Source organism: Lactuca virosa, chromosome 9 (assembly GCF_052849685.1).
Source record: "Lactuca virosa cultivar CGN04683 chromosome 9, Lactuca_virosa_CGN04683_v6, whole genome shotgun sequence".
Classification (NCBI taxonomy): domain Eukaryota; kingdom Viridiplantae; phylum Streptophyta; class Magnoliopsida; order Asterales; family Asteraceae; genus Lactuca; species Lactuca virosa.
Genome location: NC_136434.1, coordinates 100018901 through 100036770, shown reverse-complemented (window position 1 = coordinate 100036770; position 17870 = coordinate 100018901). Strand labels below are relative to the sequence as shown.

Sequence of the window (17870 nt, the reverse complement as noted above, 5' to 3'; positions counted from 1 at the left end):
ACAAGAGGAAGAAGAAGCGAACAACACAGGAACCCCCGCAAGAGCAACAAACGAGTACTATGTACGCCGCCACAACGCCTACTACTCCAACACCTGCCAGTTGATATGCTGGAACTCTCCCAAAGTGTGATGGTTGTAACTATCACCACACCGGAGTATGCCGGGAAATGCAGTGTCTGAACTGCCACAGAAAGGGACATACAGTCCGTTTCTGCAAGGCACCGGCTCAACCGATCTCCCAAGTCCCCAGAGTTGAAGAAAACCAATCCTGTTATGGCTGTGGTGGGAATGGACACTATAGGAGGGACTGCCCGATAACAAAGAACTCAGGAGCGGATGGACGAATTCTGATGATCACGGCAGGAGAATCAACCCCGGAGTCGCCAGCGAGCAGCGGTACGTTTTCGAATTAAAGAATTATTTTAAAAATTAATTTATATTTATATAAGATTAAAACTTGGGGAAAACACTTAAAAGTAATTATAATAACTCATTTATTTAAACAAGTCACGGTATACAAGAGAACTAAAATATCCGTTCAGAGAAGCTATGATTGCTTAGTATGTGCATCAGGGTTGTGCATAACTAAGATTTTGCAGACTTAGAGTGAGTGATTCCGCCTTAATTCATGTTCCTTGTTTGGTTGTGGATTTGAGGCAGAGTTACTCAGTCGACTGTCTAATTCATCTTAATTATTCATAACTTGTATATTCTAGGCGATCATGGTGGTACCGAGGAGGATCGTAGTACAAAGTATCGACACTAGTTATCAAAGCACTTTCACAGTATGTACTCGCTCATCGCGGTAAGATACGTAGAAGTTTTAACATCAAGGGGAAAACAGAAAGCACTAAAACGTTTACAAAGAGTACATTGTCGAGCACATTAGGGGTACATCATCGTATAACAAACATTTCTTTCAAATCGACCAAACTTTTGTTTAGTAAAGAGTCTGTTGCTATCATTCGTCATGAGTTGGCGTGGTCCTCACCATACAAAGTTTATATGTTTCTATCGCCTTAACCGTCAAGTTCACGAAACCTTCGTCATTCGTATCGACATTCCGACCTAGACCTCAGTTTTGTCGCTCGTATTCTAAACCCCGAAGTACTCGTGCGAAGAGTACTTTGTCCTCCGAAGCCTTGCCGCCGTATGTTCAGCAGACCTTCCCGAAATACCACTCGTCCAGCAGACCAACTTCGAGCACAGAGGATAGGGACGAATACAACCCACCTATCACTATTCAGTGTATACGCAAGGGTGGTATATGATTATGATTACGCAGATTTAGTATGTGTGCTTCCACCCTATCTCATGTTTCTTGTTTGGTTGTGGACCTGGGGCAGAGTCGCACATCCGACCGTCTAACTAATCTTAATTATATACGACTTGTATACACGGGGTAATGATAGATGGACCAAGTATGAATCCTATCATGAATAGTAGGGCAAAGTTTTCAGGTCTACGAGTAGGTATTCTGCCAATCAAAGGAGCGTAACCCCAGTAGTCCTGCTAATGAAATGGTTGTTTATTACTTTGCTTACTATGATGCATGTCTTGTGATACTAAACATGACGTCCTCCACCCCCGAACGTTTCCGCCGTTCCGGTTTTGGGGTGTGACACGCCCTGTTCCGAATCGTGTTCCTGATTCGGGACTGTGGCTTGATGATGGGTTAGCTTCGTTTTGGACTTGTCTTTTGGTTTGGGCTCTTAATGGGCTAAGGACTTGAGAGTAATGGACTTCTGGTTGGGCTTGCCTTGCTAGGCTTTCCCTAATGGGCCTTGGATGATGAATTGGGCCTTAGTGGGCCCAATGTAGTTAAGTATTGATTGGGCCCAATGGGCTTGGTCCTTTGGGTCATCGGAAAGTCTTTGGTTCAGAAAAGTAAATGGGATTTAGGAAAAGACCCATGTAAGGGTTTGGGCCACATTTGGAAAATTGGGCCATTGATGGACTTTATTGGATTTTATGGTTTTGGGCTTCAGGCATGGACTAATTAGATCAAGGGTAAAATGGTCATTTTACCCTAAGAAGGATTTCTAAGTTTGGACTAAGTGATGTTTTGGTACGGATAGCTCGGGGTGCCGAAGGAGTAGCAGTTCGGGGAATTGCCAGTTATCTGCCAGAGGAGTATCAGCAGGGCTTCAGCAGTGCAAAGTATGTCTCCTCACTATTTGTATGGGTCTACGGCCATAATGCCAGTCCATTTAGTTTATGTATGGTAGGAAGACCCAGGGGTTATCCCTAGGCACTATGTATGAAAGACCAGGGGGTGGCTCCTGGCACACAATATGCTATTATGTATGATAGGAAGACCCAGGGGTTAGCCCTAGGCAATATGTATGAAATACTAGGAGGTGGCTCCTGGCACACTGTATGCTCATTAGTTAAGTAGAGTAGTATGTATGCTAGTTGTCTTTGTGATACTTGCATGGAAGACCAAAAGGCGGCTCTTGGCACTTGTCTGTAAGACCCAGGGGTGGCCCCCGGCTTGGCAAGAAAGACCACATGGCGGCCCGTGGCATAACAACAAGACTATGTGCGGTACATAGCACCTTATTTGATATATGATTGAGACGTATGGATTACAGTATGTATGGCATGTATGGCCCAGTTGATATGTATGGTCTGTGGTATTTGGAGAACTCACTAAGCTTCGTGCTTACGGTTTACAGTTTTGGTTTCAGGTACCTTCAGTTTTCAGAAAAGGAGCTCAGGACGATCGCAACGCACTCACCCATATTATTCCGCATTATGTGATCTTTGGGATTAGACTTTGAAGTTTATTTTAAATGAAACGTTTTCAATATTCGGAACAAAGTTGTTAAGTGTTTTTCTTATATTAAAAAAAATAGCCTTGAATTTTGGGATGTTACAAGTTGGTATCAGAGCCTTGGTTTGAGGGATTCGGACATACTTTCAGGTGTGTCTGAACTCAAAATGAGGACGCGGTAAAAAAATCAAAAGAAGAATCATTTTTATAAAAAGAGTTTTAAAAAGAGAAAAAGGGGGTGATGCGTTCAATCGACCGAGCTCAAGTAAGTGGTTCCCAAAATACCAATACATGTTTGTTATGTGATATGATATGATTATGTGATTCGCAAGCTAGATTAGAGTTAAGATCTAGCAAGGATGCCTTTGTATGTTTATATGAGCTTGTAGAATTGCATGCTAGAACTGATCAGCCAGTGGTAGGATAGTCTGTTTAGGTTATGCCTGATTGTATGAGCCTTGAATTACATGCTAGTATAGATTCTTGATAAGAGGATAGAATGGTTTGATTGGAGTATGATGGTTAGATTTACCATTGTCTGAATGTTGTTTGCTTTGTGCTTTGTGGGATTCTTAGTGATGTGAGTTAGCTACTAAGTGAATATGCTAAGTCACATGGGACACATGTCGGATAATATCAGAGTGATGGACTTGACCCTATTGCGCAGCTCTTGTTTGAGTCCAACCGTTATAGGGATGAGTCTTTTACTCGAAGGATTATCTGATCTCTGTTGCATGTGGCTATATTCATGAGGTAGCTAGTTGACATTACTGGGAATCTTTCAGCAGCTGAGGATTGGGTGGGTTCGGGAACCTAGGAAAGCCTGGGATATGTTTCAGTGAGCCTAGCGGTACGGTATAGTGAGTTTTGGTGTTTGTGTTGAGAAGGTGACTTAGAGGATTCGGGATGATTGCTGAGGAAAGTATGGATAGGTGTGGAAGGTAGTATTGGGCCCGTACTACTGAAAGCACAGGATCCATACTCGAATCGGTGAAAGTCTTGGAGAATGTAAGAAGTTTATAGGTAAAGGACCCTTGGTTATGTTTTGACTCTTGGAATGTTGTATTTCAGTTGGAGATGAGCTCTCATGGAGATGGTCCAGGATCGGGTTCTGGCTCAGGTGCAGACGTTGAGCAGATTAGCGAGCAGTTGCAAGAGTTTATTTCATCAGAGATTTCTCGTTGTGTTTCAGAGATAGTGGATGAGCGCTTGGGCGCATTTGATACGGAGGTTATGGCTATCATTGGAGCTCGCACACTGACTTTCCGGGAGTTCCGTGCTTGTGGAGCCCCTGCGTTTCATAGGGAGAGGGATCCCATTATCAGTAGGAGATGGTTAGCAGATATGGCTAATGCATTCAAGACGAGTTTCTGCCCCGAGGAGGCAAAGGTCAGATATGCTTCCTGCCTGTTGAAGGATCGGACACGTGATTGGTGGGAAGAGGTCGGTAGTGAGTTGGGTGATGATGTGGTCGATGCTATGTCGTGGGATGACTTCTCGACTAGGTTCCGAGCTGAGTTTGCACCAGCGATAGAGGTACATCAGTTGGCGCGAGAGTTCCTGGATCTCCGCCAAACTACGGAGACTGTGGCAGAGATCACTGCCAAGTTTCGGGAGAGGGCATTGTTGGTACCACAAGATGTAGCAAATGAGGAGATGAAGAAAGTAAGGTACCACGACATGCTGCGGGATGACATCAGGAAGTTCGTGAGTATCTCAGGGTGCGAGACCCTGAATGACATGATCTCTAGAGCCCGAGAACAGGAGATTGATTTGGAGCACATTGAGAAGAGGATGCCAGATCAGGTGTATACTTTGGAGGGTACCGGGAAGAGACCCAAGACTTCAGATCAGCGATTGGTAGGCCGGCAGGGCCGAATTCAGTGGATCACGTGCAGGAAACTACACGAGGGAGTTTGTCGCTCCAGGGGTTCAGGTTGCTACAAGTATGGCAGGGGTGGTCACGTCAGCAGGGACTGCCCGCAGGGGGCAAGCCCATTATGTTTTCACTGCGATCAGGTGGGCCACAAGAAGGCCGACTGTCCGACGATGAGGGGAGGGGTAGTAAGCACGTTTCCTCCGGACATTTTGAGGATCACTGATGGACGAAAGTAAAGGACAGGAGCCCCAACAGAGAGGAGTCGGACTTTGCAGTGATATGCAGGAGATCCGGATTACAGCAGGAAATGTTTCAGGTATGTATCAATTGCTCTTTTCGATTCTAATGGTATTATGGTTGTTCTTGCCTCGGTCTCGGGTAAGAGTATGTATGAGTTATCTTCCTGTTTGTATTCAGATTGTATTTGTGAAAAATATCATATGCCAATTGCATACCGGGAATTATTAGTAGCTAGTGTAAGGTCATTTCCTTTTTTCTGGTTCGAAGTGTTCAGTGTTATCTCAGTTACGGCCGAGATCAGTTCAGGAGCATCATGAGAATATCTGCAGTCAAGGTTCAGCAGGATGGTTATCCACTAACGCTGGGATTCGGTGAAGTTCAGTCTTTGTGCTAGGGATAGCTTTTGGAGGCATCAAGAGAAGCAGTCTATCGCTAAAGAAGTTGCTCTGAGCATCGGCTAATTGAACTTTAAGGTTGGTAGGGACATAAAGTTAAGCTTATGGGGTCATTACTATTGGGATTTCAGAAGGTATTCATCTAGTCTTTAGTGATTATGCGATCTTTGTAATGGGCTAGTAATGGATCGCTAGCAAGATTAGGCGTTGGTAGTTAGCGTGTCTATCGTGTAAGGAAGGAAGGAATGGGAATCCTCCGATTCTCGCGTGCCGTGAAGACTTAGTCGAAACTAAGTGGGGGAGAAACGATCATGTACTCAGAAGCAAGAGCGGTTTTGAAAATGGGATAAGTTTTGAATCCTTGTCAGATAGAAAGACTGCCCAAGCGGCTGTATGGATTGAGGATAGTGTGAATTGGAAGTTCGGAAAACTTGTCCATAGTGAGATCGCGTTCTCGGATGTTTGATAGCAGGCTTCAGAAAAATTAGATTGGGAATTTCAGTTGGGACATGAGTTCAACTTGGGATATTAGAACGTGCATGTATGCTCGACCGTGGGTGTGTTCGGATTAGTAGTCAGCGGAAGACCATGGTCAACGGTTGAGTCAGTGTGGAAAGTGTTGTAAGACTGCGGGTTAGACGTAGCATTCACTAGAAGCCATTCAGTGTGGAAAGTGTTGTAAGACTGCGGGTTAGCCGTAGCATCCACTAGCAGTCGGTCAGTGTGGAAGGTGTTGTCAGACTACAGGATAGCCGTAGCATTCACCAGTGGGCAGATAGTGTAGAAGTGCTGTAAGACTATGGGGTGGACCATAGCGTTCACTAGTTGGCAGATGGAGTAGGAACATTGTAAGACTACGGAGTGGCCTGTAGCATTCGTTTATTGGTATAGTAAGACTGCGGGGTGGCCTGTAGCATTCATTAGTGGTCATTTAGTATGGAAGCGTAAGACTGCGGGGTGGTCTGTAGCATTCGCCAATCCCTATTTGGTAGTGAGAATGTGGCAGATGCGTGATTCGCTCATGGATTTCTTTGGATGGTTTAGGCCAGGGTAGGACAGCCGCACGGATGTGAGTAGGCCATAGTATGATTGGATTCGGAAAACGGTAGGTCGTTGGAGACCAGGAGTGATGTAAGACTACAGTGGTTCTGGTAGCATTTACCTTTTGTAGTAGATTCGGTAGCGACGGGTATTCGGACAGTATGATCTGGAGGATCAGCAGGAATAATGGACCCATGAGTGGCAATACGATTGGGGCAAGTTTGGATAGCCTAAGTTCTCTTCGGAAGTCGCGGGAGGCGACTATGAGGCTGCGCTTTAGCTCAGCAACCGAGTAGGAATCGAGTATTCTGGATAGCGACGGTAATTTGGGATTTCGTGAAGAGTAGCTGGTGGACAGGAAAATGCTAACACTTACAGTTGGATTACATAATCTCAGAGTATTTGATTTGACCTGGTTACGCAGCTCTCGTATGAGTCTAACCGTTCCAGGGATGAATCTTCTAACCGAAGGATTATCTGAGCCTTCTGTCAAGTATAAGTATTATGCAGCTAGTTATGGTTAGTGGCTTTGTTTCCATAGGTTATATCAAGGTAATCAGGGTTGGAAGTCCTATGGTTGATCAGTTGTTCGATGAGGTTAGAGCATGGTAACATTGCAGTGTAAGCGGTCCGTCAAGGAGACATACCATTATGGAATTTAGACTTTGGGAAGGCAGAAGTGGTTTACAGAAGCTTGAAGTTCATTCTTCAGGATGGAAGTTGGGATCGGTTCGGTTGAATTGAGAAGGTTGGTTTATGCGCAGGATCAATGGTTGCGTTCCGCAGATCAGTAGTTTTGGATATGGGTATTAGTAAAGAGTGATTTCGAGGACGAAATCTAAGTTAAGTGGGGGAGAGTTGTAACGCCCTGTTCCGAATCGTGTTCCTGATTTGGGACTGTGGCTTGATTATGGGTTATCATAAGGCTTAGGGCCTTTGAAAGAGAGAGATCTAGACCCATTTAGGTACGGACGATGTATTGGAGGTAATCCGGGAGTTGGGTGGTGCATTGGAGCCAAGGGGCATATCGGTACAGTGGAAATTCGAGCTCTTTATGAATTTTGGATTTTCGTTCAGAATGTTTTGAGGTGAGCATAAGTTGATAGATGCGTGGAGCTTCTCGCCACCTTTCCGTGGATATAAAGAACGTCAAAAACGGAGTTGAAACGAAGAAGTTATGGTCGTTTGAAGTTGGAGTGGTCAAGGTGAGTGATCGTTGACGTGTTGACCAAGTTCATTTAAGGCTCAAGACGTGAGACGCACCTGATGCACCAAAACCCTTATTTTCGGGTATTTAAAGGTATGGGATGATTAGGGTTTCTTCTCCTCAGCCTCCTTCACTCCCAAATCACTGAAAAAACCCTAATTTCGGCCTTCTTGAGCACTTGAGCCATTGTTGGTGGTGTTGGTGTGTTATAGTGGTTGATTTATTTGAAGAAGAAGAAGAAGAATCTCTTGGGAAGTTCCTTTTGGCAAGATAAGCTCCTCCTAGTGACACTTTTGAGCTCATAAGCTTCTGTAAGTCTCAAATATCCCACCTTTCTCCTTCAATCTTGCTAGATCTAGGTTGTGGTGACCTTCTTTGCATAGGATCTTGAAGTATCGTGCATGGGGTCCATAAAGTTAGCAACTTTATGGACCATTGAGGCATTTGCTATGCTAGAACCCCTAGATCTGGATTTTGGTGCAAGTTATGGGTTTCATGTTTGAATCTTGATGTTTATACCCATCTTTTGACCTAACTAGTATTTAAGTCATGTATTAGACATATGTGACTAAAAAGCTTCGATTTTTATGGTCCTTGAGGTCAAGGAAGACCCCCTAGACTGTCCCATGTTATGACTTAAAGGATTAAGAGCTTAATGCTCATTTTTTGTCAGAACTGGACTCACGACGTGAGGAATGAAGCCTCACGACGTGAGTACATATCCGAGGAAGTTCCTGGACTGAAAAACACGACCTCACGACGTGAGCATGAAGAGCTCACGACGTAAGCAGCCCCTGTGCAAGTTTTGGACTCTTTGATGATGGGTTAGCTTGGTTTTGGACTTGTCTTTTGGTTTGGGCTCTTAATGGGCTAAGGACTTGAGAGTAATGGACTTCTGGTTGGGCTTGCCTTGCTAGGCTTTCCTTAATGGGCCTTGGATGATGAATTAGGCCTTAGTAGGCCCAATGTCGTTAAGTCTTGATTGGGCCCAATGGGCTTGGTCCTTCGGGCCATCGGAAAGTCTTTGGTTTAGAAAAGTAAATGGGATTTAGGAAAAGTCCCATGTAAGGGTTTGGGCCCAATTTGGAAAATTGGGCCATTGATGGACTTTATTGGACTTTATGGTTTTGGGCTTCAGGCATGGACCAATTAGATCAAGGGTAAAATGGTCATTTTACCCTAAGAAGGATTTCTGAGTTTGGACTAAGTGATGTTTTGGTACTGATAGCTCGGAAGCCGAAGGAGTGGCAGCCTTCATTCCCTTTCTCAAGAAAGGGAATGAAGGCTGGGGTAGGGAGGGTCTTGGGCCATAATGAGGTTTAAATAGTGCACAAACCCTAATACCACAAACCGTACATATCAACTGGGTTTGTGCACTATTTAAACCTCATTATGGCCCAAGACCCTCCCCTACCCCAGCCTTCATTCCCTTTCTCGACCCTCTTAGCAAACCCTAGTGCATTTTGATCTTCTTAGAGCTTTTTGAGTGATAGTGTGTGCTTTTGGTTGTGAAGAAGGTTGTTCAAGAAGGTAGCTTTGCCCTCAAGAGTTTGGATCTAGCTTCTCATCTTCATTTTGCACCATTAGAAGGTATAAAGCTCAAAACTTTGGTTGTGTTTCATTAAGTTCCATTTTGAGACTAATTTTCTCCTTTTATCCCTAAAGTTTAAATCTTGGTGAGTATGAGCTACTCCTAAGCCTCCAAGTTGTATTTTCAGATGTTTCTTGTCGTTTTATATCATAAAGGTGCAAGCTTGAACCTTGTTGAGTCCCCATTCATGTGCTAGAGTGTAGGTTTGGGTGTGATAAGCTAGGTTTTAGAGTTTGGGCTCTTTGTATCCACCCACATGCATAAAGTTTTCAACTTTATGGCCTTAATGGTCTTAAGGGGTCCAGATCCGAGTTTTAATCGTTTGGGCGTAAGTGGTTAAGTCATTTTTGCATGGCTTGCATGGGGGTCGCGTACGTCGTGCGTACTTCCAGTACGTCGCGCGTACTGCCTCCATTAGTCGCGATTCCCACTTCAACCTTGTATGTTGCGCGTACCATTGTTGATGTGCACGGAAGTACCCACTAATTTTAATATTTATAACCTAACAAACTTAGACTAACTACGCACTTATAGGCAGTGTACCTAGTCAGATTACAGTATAGCTTAGGTAAGTCGGGTGTCAATCACAGGGAATGGTGTTATTAACTAATCTATTTACTACTAAATTAATCCAATTATTAACAAGCTAAAAAGGGGGTTTTTATCTGATTTTGCAAGATCAGACTAACTTAACTCAAATTCAATCAATAATTAAAAGACACTCTTATCTAGTTCGAATCCACTTCGTCCTTATGGCTAGCTAATAATTATGGATTATTAAGTTGGTTATTATTATATTAGTAATTTAGGTCTAAATTTACCAATAGTTAATTAATTCATGTAAAGCTATGTATGGTCACACACAATTAAACACATAATCAATTATGTTATGAATATGCTATGTAAGATTTATCATGCAAACACAATTATGGTCATAATCTATGTTCTCTAGCACAACAAAGTTAATTACTTTAATTACTAACTAAGATTTTGGTCAATCCTAGCTCTAGCAATTCAATGTTCACTAAATTACTAGGTTATCGAGTTCATGCAGTTAATGGTCACTAAGCTACACTTAACATGAGTTTAAGCAACTAAAGCAACAACTTAAGCATGCTAGGTAACAATAAATCAAACACAAGCAATTCACTAACTAAATAAATCCATATAAAGTTATGCTATTCATAAGTTTGAAGCTTCATCTAGCTAGATAAGAGTAGCTAGATTCAGCTGCTCATAGTAGCAACTAACATATAAACACAACTCAAATAAGAAAACATGTCTATAAGTATCAAACAAGTAAATGAATTATGAACTTTTACTCTTTTTGGTGTTGAAAACCCTTTTCCAGGACCTTGCTTCTGCTGTAAATCGCCTCCTGGAACCTCTTCCTTCAGCCAAAAGTCTCTCAAATCGTAATGGAGAGGGGTTTTTATATTTTCTGGAAAATCACGTTCCACGTCGTGGCAGGAAGCTCCACGACGTGACTTCAGGAATTATCCGTATTCGCCAAGGCTTCTTTCTTCGCGTACTTATCTTTTGAAAAGATCGATTCCACGTCGTGATTATCAAGTTCACGTCGTGGCCCCAGTATATTCCGTGAATTACTTCATCTTTTATGCTTCAAGCCTCCAATGTTCCATAAATTGTCACTTCCGGTCCCTTTCTTCTAAAATGCTTTATTTTGGTTGCAAATAACATTTTATCCTTATAAGTACCATAATTCTATGCAAATAACCAAAATATTAAATAAAATGTAGATTAATATTGCCTAGAACTATGTATAAATATGGCAATATCAAAATACCCCACACTTAGGCTTTGCTTGCCCTCAAGCAAATCTACTTATTTAAACTTAAACCTTCATCACTAGGATTTCATAGAACAATCCAATTCCAGCTCAGCCATTATGCCAAGACCTCAACGCATGCATTTGTGTCTAAATTTTTCCTAAGTAACCCCCCCCCATACTTTAAATACTCACAATCTTCGTAAACACTCGCCCACTTCTTTCAAACAATGCTCATTTTATGCAACCATCCGAATCCATCCCCAGAAATCCTACTTAACCTCAAAGTATTTTTGTAAAGCTACCCAAGCATACATAAACTAGAGAATTACAACTTTTTAGAAGATACCACAACTTGGAGCTCTTGAATTCTTCTTTTCTTTAATGTTTGATCTTTCAATTTCCTTGAAATTCACCATCTTTGTATAATTTTGATATCTTCAACTTTTGAAACTTCAGAATTTTCGATCTTTGATCTTCTTACTTTGATACTTTTATGCTCCAAAAATTCTTCAATTTTTCACTTTTTTGGTAATTTCTCTCTCTTTTTTTTTACATGTATAACTCACTTTTTATATCACTCAAAAACCTACATGCTTAAGCAGGGGCACTTAACTTCAACCTTTATTGGTTAAGACATATCTTTCCTGGATACATTTCAGGTTTAGGCTGCTAAACAAGTTGCATTCCTCAAACTAAGCAGGGTTATGTTTTTGTTCCATGATTTCACTAAAATAAGGGAGGCCACAAATGAATTATAACGTATGTCGGCTCAACTAAACATTTGAGCTCTTATCGGATCATTCCACTAGCAGGTACAGTTCAAATTATTACTACTAGATCCAATTAATAAATATTTTAAAATTTACCAAATTATCTAGCAATTTACTTTTTCTACCCCCTACCCCACACTTATGTCATACAATGCCCTCATTGTATGCTTAAAATAATATAAAAATTAAGAGAAAGGAGAAAAAACAGACTCCCCTGGGATAGTGGCGTGAACGAAACTCCAAAAGTGTTGAAAAACGTGCATCTCGAATATGGACCTCTTTAAAATAAGAACTCGGACTTGAAGCTACTGCATATGGTGGAGGAAAACGAACCACAATAGTCTTTAAAATGACCCCAAGAAGATGCGTGGAAAGCCATATGGAAAAACACCCAATGGTCTTCAAAATAGTGAAATGTACAAAAATCATGTCGTTGTGTATAATACCACGTCGTGATATTGTATAAAAACGCGAACAGAAGATCCCAGGTATATCACTCCACGACGTGAAAATTTAATCATCACGTCGTGGAAACTGGACCATCAGAAAAATAAGAGTTTCCACTGCTTCATTCAACCTAGCACCTTGACTAACATCTTAATGGGTTAAGACTCTTCTAATGTTGTAAAAAAAACTTGTGGACTCTATCCTCTCTCTCTTTAACGCACCCCACACTTATTTCAAATTGTGGGTCACGACTCTTGACTCGACCTTACTCTTTTTCATGATTCCTTAGCAAGCTGCAATCAACCAAAAGAACTAAAAGAGTAACATAATAGTTTACTAAAGTCTTACATCAACAAACCAAGTTCAACATTAACTAACACCACATAAAACAAAAAACTAAAAACTAAACAGAAAAGAAATTAATCATCATCCTCTCGTCCCTGCACTCCACTCGGTCCTTCCCCATCGTCCCTCGGGATCCAAAGCTCTTCCCATGTCGGAATATAAGGACATTGTGGTGGCACCGCAGGTGGTCGCACCACACCCATGTGGGAAAACATTGCTTCCAAAATTTGTGTGTTGTAATTCATCCCACCACGTAGATTATCCAAATATGATCCAACCCGGGTTTGAAACGGGTCCGTGGGTACTCCTCCCGGGTGACGGTCTCTCTCAACTTCTCCCCGGGCTCTAACGTTTCTTCGTCTTCTCGCAGGAGGTTGCTCGGGTTGTTCCACCTCTTGCTCTCTATCTTTCGGGGGTATAACATAACGTCCCCCGACATCAACCACCACGCGCATAACACCCAAAAACTGAATAGTCAAATCATTGTCTGGCAAACGGGTAAGGTTCCGCACAAATTCTTGGGACAAAATCCCATATGACCGGGCAAGACGGGTGACCAAATGTCCACCTGTAATTGGACTTCCTTGTCGTGAACTGACCGCTCTCTTTCCCAAAAACCTTGCTAGCATATAAGGAATATCACAACACACCCCGGGAGTAATAATACTCCACAAAAAGAACAAATCTTGTAAAGAAACCTTATCACCGTGATGTTTATGATTGATAGAAAAGGTGATAAGGCGGTGAAAAAAACGATGCACCGGATTCCGAATTTGTGCTTCACTTGAATCACGAGAACTGTACTCGTGATTTGCGATAGTGCGCCAAAATTGAACATCAAAAATAGCGGGCGCAAAATCCCAAACACAACCAAGTAAAAATGGAACAAAGAACGGGGATTGAGTCTCCACTTCCGTATAGATCCCCATGCGCCGTGCAAATTTCCGGAGACTACACTCCCGATACACCCCGCCCAACCGAAAAACTAGTGCCCGGTTATAATCAAAATCAATGGTGCATTCTTCAAAGTTCACAGTAGAGAAAAACTCCACTGATAATTCCCGGTACACGGGTTCTTGGATCGCGAACAAGTTCCTCCATCCATGGCAAGTAAAGGAAAAATAGTCTCCCTCGTATACTTTTGTCCAATGGCGCTCCAACTCAACAACCATTCCAACACCGCCAAGCCATCCCCAGTCAATAATCGGAGCTATAGCAAACTCCCTATTGTATAACCATCCCAAACGGTTTTGATAAGACGTCAACAAGGCCCGTGAAATGGTTCGCGGAAATCGATATAACGGATGGATATTCGAGACATCAATCGGGTCATTGTCTTGTTGAACAGCCCTTCTAGGTGCCATCTTCCTGCAATGTTCAAAAACAAACCAAAACAAAAACAAAACACCTAAAATATGTTAACAAAAACAATGCAGAAGACTGGTCGCCCAGGAATCACGTCGTGGCCTGGCACGCGACGTCGTGGTCTCGCAGTCGAATAGTGGGCACATATCGAACACTAAATACGCGATTTTACCCAAAAACAATACTTGGGGTTTGTTTCTATTGCTATTCTAAGGGCATGCAACCTAAAAATAGTAACCAATTTCATCCAATTTCGAAAATACTATAATTCACATAAACCCTAACCATGAAAATGTATAAATGGTAAGTAATATATACAATTAATGGATGAAATGCATACCAGATGGAGTAAAAGGACAAGAGAATGCAGGAAATTTAGAGGAAAAGTTAAAAAAAAATCGGTTGTGGGGACCTTTCTTCCGTTCGTGAGGCAGTAAACAAATGGGGAAGAAGCTTGTAGTCAAAGGGGTTAATAACTGGTCCCCCCCCCCCCCGTGACTTTTAAAGGTCATGTCGTGACAGGCTATACCACGTCGTGACTTTTAATAATAGATAAACCGGTCAAGTCGAATTCAGTCCCCGAATTGTTCATTAAAATCACAACGTGGCTCTTCTGACCACGACGTGATTGATGTGTGGTCACAAAAATTTGCTAATCTAACCATTTTTATTTATGTTCTTTGTGTTCCAATTATTACCAAAGCATGCCACAGCTAATTTTTTTTTTTACCAAGTAATAGTCTATAGATGATGACTTGATAACCTTTTTTTAAAAAAAACACAAAAACTAAAAAGAAAAGAAAAGAAAAAGCAAACCAAACTAGGGTTGCCTCCCGAGAAGCGCTTCTTTTTTAGGAGTCTTGAGCTGGACTCCGTGCCTCCTACGTTGAATCATCTGAAGAGTCCACCATTAGGATCTTTTGTTCCTTGAAACGCCTCTTGTAAGCTTGAACACGTCTTTTATACGCCTTTTTCGAATTTTCCTTTTTAGCTTTGACCTCGTCCCCATCAAGCTTGCGTTTAGCCCCTTTAGTCTTCAATTTTCCATCATCCTTAAGCTCCAAAGTATCCTTCCCTTCTTTCACCACTGGACTTGTTACTTTTGAAGTAACCTCCTCTTCATCACTCGTCATCTCATCATCTTCCTTGCTCACCCAAGAAGTTGGATTCGTGTAGGCAATGACTTCAACCAAAAATGGAACAGATGCTCTCGGTTTTGTTCTTTTAACTTGTTGAATTGTTTTGATTTCTTCTTCCATGAGCTTCTCTAATTCTTCAAGTTCATTTTCTTCATCAATGTTGAAAACCTCTTCTTGAGCACGATTCCCTTGAAAGCCATCTTCTATCCCAAAAATTTCCTTTTCATCACCAACCCTCAAGGTGAGCTTAGACTCCCGAATATCTACAAGAGCTCCAGCAGTGTTAAGTAACGGGCGACCAAGAATAATCGGTACATTGGGATCTTCTTTCATATCCAATACCACAAAGTCTATTGGAAAAATGAATTTCCCAATTTTTACTAAAATATCTTCCACAATGCCCCGGGGTTGTGTCACTGAACGGTTCGCCATGTGAATAGTCATCTTTGTAGTCTTCAACTTCTGAATATTTAATTTTTGATAAAACGAATAAGGCATCAAATTTATGCTAGTCCCAGAATCGGCTAAAGCATAAATCTTCATATTATTCCCAAACTCACATGGGAGAGTGGGTCGTCCAGGATCCCCCATTTTCTTAGGTATTTCTCCCAACACAGCTTTTGAGCTTTGCTCACTTAGAATCACCTTAGAATTCTCCTTTAATTGCTGACGAGTGTCTAACAAATCTTGTAGGAACTTAGCATATTCTGGAATTTTTGCAAGCGAATCAATAAAAGGAGTATTGATAGGAATATCCTTTAATTGCTTGATAAACTCAAGATGTTCTCTCTCCAGTGGACTGAGATTAGCTCTAGACGGGAATGGCAAAGGCGGTTTATAAGTCGAGACGGTTTCTGGAATTTTCTGATCAGACCAAGGCCACGACGTGGAAATATGATTCCCACGACGTGGTTTCTGTACTTCAGCTACATTTTTGTTCTCGAATTTTAGCTTCTTCGGGTTTGGATCGGGGTGCTGGGGCTCCACTTCCAAGGCCTCTAGGAACTCAGAAATCGCCTCTTCTTCAATATCTATGGCCATTACATGAGATTGGGTTTTTTTTTCAGGATTTTTCGGGAATATTTTCTCATTAACCAAAGTGGTAAGTTGACCAAGTTGTACTTCAAGGTTATTAATGGAGGCTTGCTGATTCTTTATTAATGCTTGCTGATCTATCATTATTGTGTGATGATTCTTCATTATATTTCTTTGTTCTTCCATTGCAGCGTCAGTAGCATCATGTCTTTTTTCTAAAGCTTCCATGAATTTCATCAACATGGTCTCTAATTCTGTTTTCTTCTCAGCTAGTGGTTGCTCTCTTTGGTAGAAGCCCCGGCCAGTTTGCCTAAATTTCTCTTCTTTTTGCTTCTTGTATTCTTCGTAAGGCAGCCACTCTTTCTTTGGTTTTCTCCAATCTTCATCATACTTGTCCCCACTTGAGTAGCATACTTGAGCTTTCTTGTTCCCATATTCATCCATATTGCAATCCTTTGTCAAGTGTGGGCCACTACATCTCTCGCAACCAACTCGAATTGCATGAATTGATTGGTCCATTTGAGTCAATCTCCTATCCATAGTGCTAAGTATTGCCATCACAGCAGCCATCTCTTCAGTTTGTGTACCTCCATTGCCTTTCATTCCATTGCGTCCTGGGTTGTGATACTCACGAGAGTGCTTTGAAAATTATTCAACCAGCTCCTTGGCCTGAATTGGGTTCTTCTTTGTTAGTGGTCCTTGTGAATCAAGGAGTTGTCTAGTCATGACATTCACCCCATCATAAAATATCGACATTTCTTGCTGAAGATTCAGGTCATGTTGAGGACAATTCCTTAACAACCCCTTGTAACGCTCCGAGGCCTCGTATAATGACTCCCCCGGATGTTGCTCAAAGTTGGCAATTGCCTTCTTGAGTTTAGAGATTTTGAAGGGTGGACAAAACTGATCTAGAAATCTCTCGTGCAATTGGGCCCATGTGGTGATTGTACCAGGTTGGAGTGCCTTTAACCAGTCTTTTGCTGCTCCCTTGAAAGTGACTGGTAGCATCCTTAGCAAAGCTGTCTCCCTTGGGATATTGGGAGTATTAAAATAATCCGCAATATCGTTCACCTCGTCTAAGTGTTTGAAAGCATCCTCGTGATCCTTCCCGTAAAATGGGATATCCTTAAGTGCAGTAAGGATATGTCCCTTCAACTCGAATGTGGAATTGGCAGGAATCGTAGGATGTACTAAACCCGGCCCCACAGCATCTCGAATGCGCTTCTTGTAGTCCCCCATGGCCATCTCATCAATGTTTGCCATCTCGTTCTCCAGCTCGTTCTCGGGTTCACTTGTTTGTAATTCAAATTCAGGCTCGGTATCGTACGCGGACTCGGCTTGGACGGGTATTTGATCTAAGTGTTCAAGCTTGCTCTTGTTCTTTGAAGATGAACTCTTGTAAATGTGTCTTCTTTGGTGTTTGATCTTCTTTCACGCTCTTATCCTTCTTTTTGTGAAGTGTAGACTCGGGATCTTCAAGTGGTGGTACCAAAGGTGTGTTAGAACCTCTGGTCATGAACTCCTGAAATAAGAAAAGAAAATAAAACGTAAAACTGAACTAAGAAAAAGGAAAAAAAAAGAAAAAAAAATTGTGAATCACAGGTGTCACGTCGGGGAAGGATACTCCACGTTGTGACTTCTGTAAAAAAATATTAAAACTATGCTTATAAAAATAACTTTTTGTGGGTTTTACCCCCAAAAAAAAGGATCGATTAATCTAAAGCAAATAAATAAACAATAAACTAAGCCGTTCCCCGGCAACGGCGCCAAAAACTTGATGTGCACGGAAGTACCCACTAATTTTAATATTTATAACCTAACAAACTTAGACTAACTATGCACTTATAG

The 17870-nt window shown here is 41.9% G+C and overlaps 1 non-coding gene across 1 annotated transcript; it reads left to right on the top strand.

Moving 5' to 3' along the window:
• The first annotated feature begins 16794 nt into the window (after positions 1-16794).
• LOC145141653 (small nucleolar RNA R71) lies at positions 16795-16901 on the top strand. Its single transcript, XR_013722847.1, has one exon. It is a non-coding gene; the product is annotated as a small nucleolar RNA R71 (small nucleolar RNA).
• Positions 16902-17870: the final 969 nt, after the last annotated feature.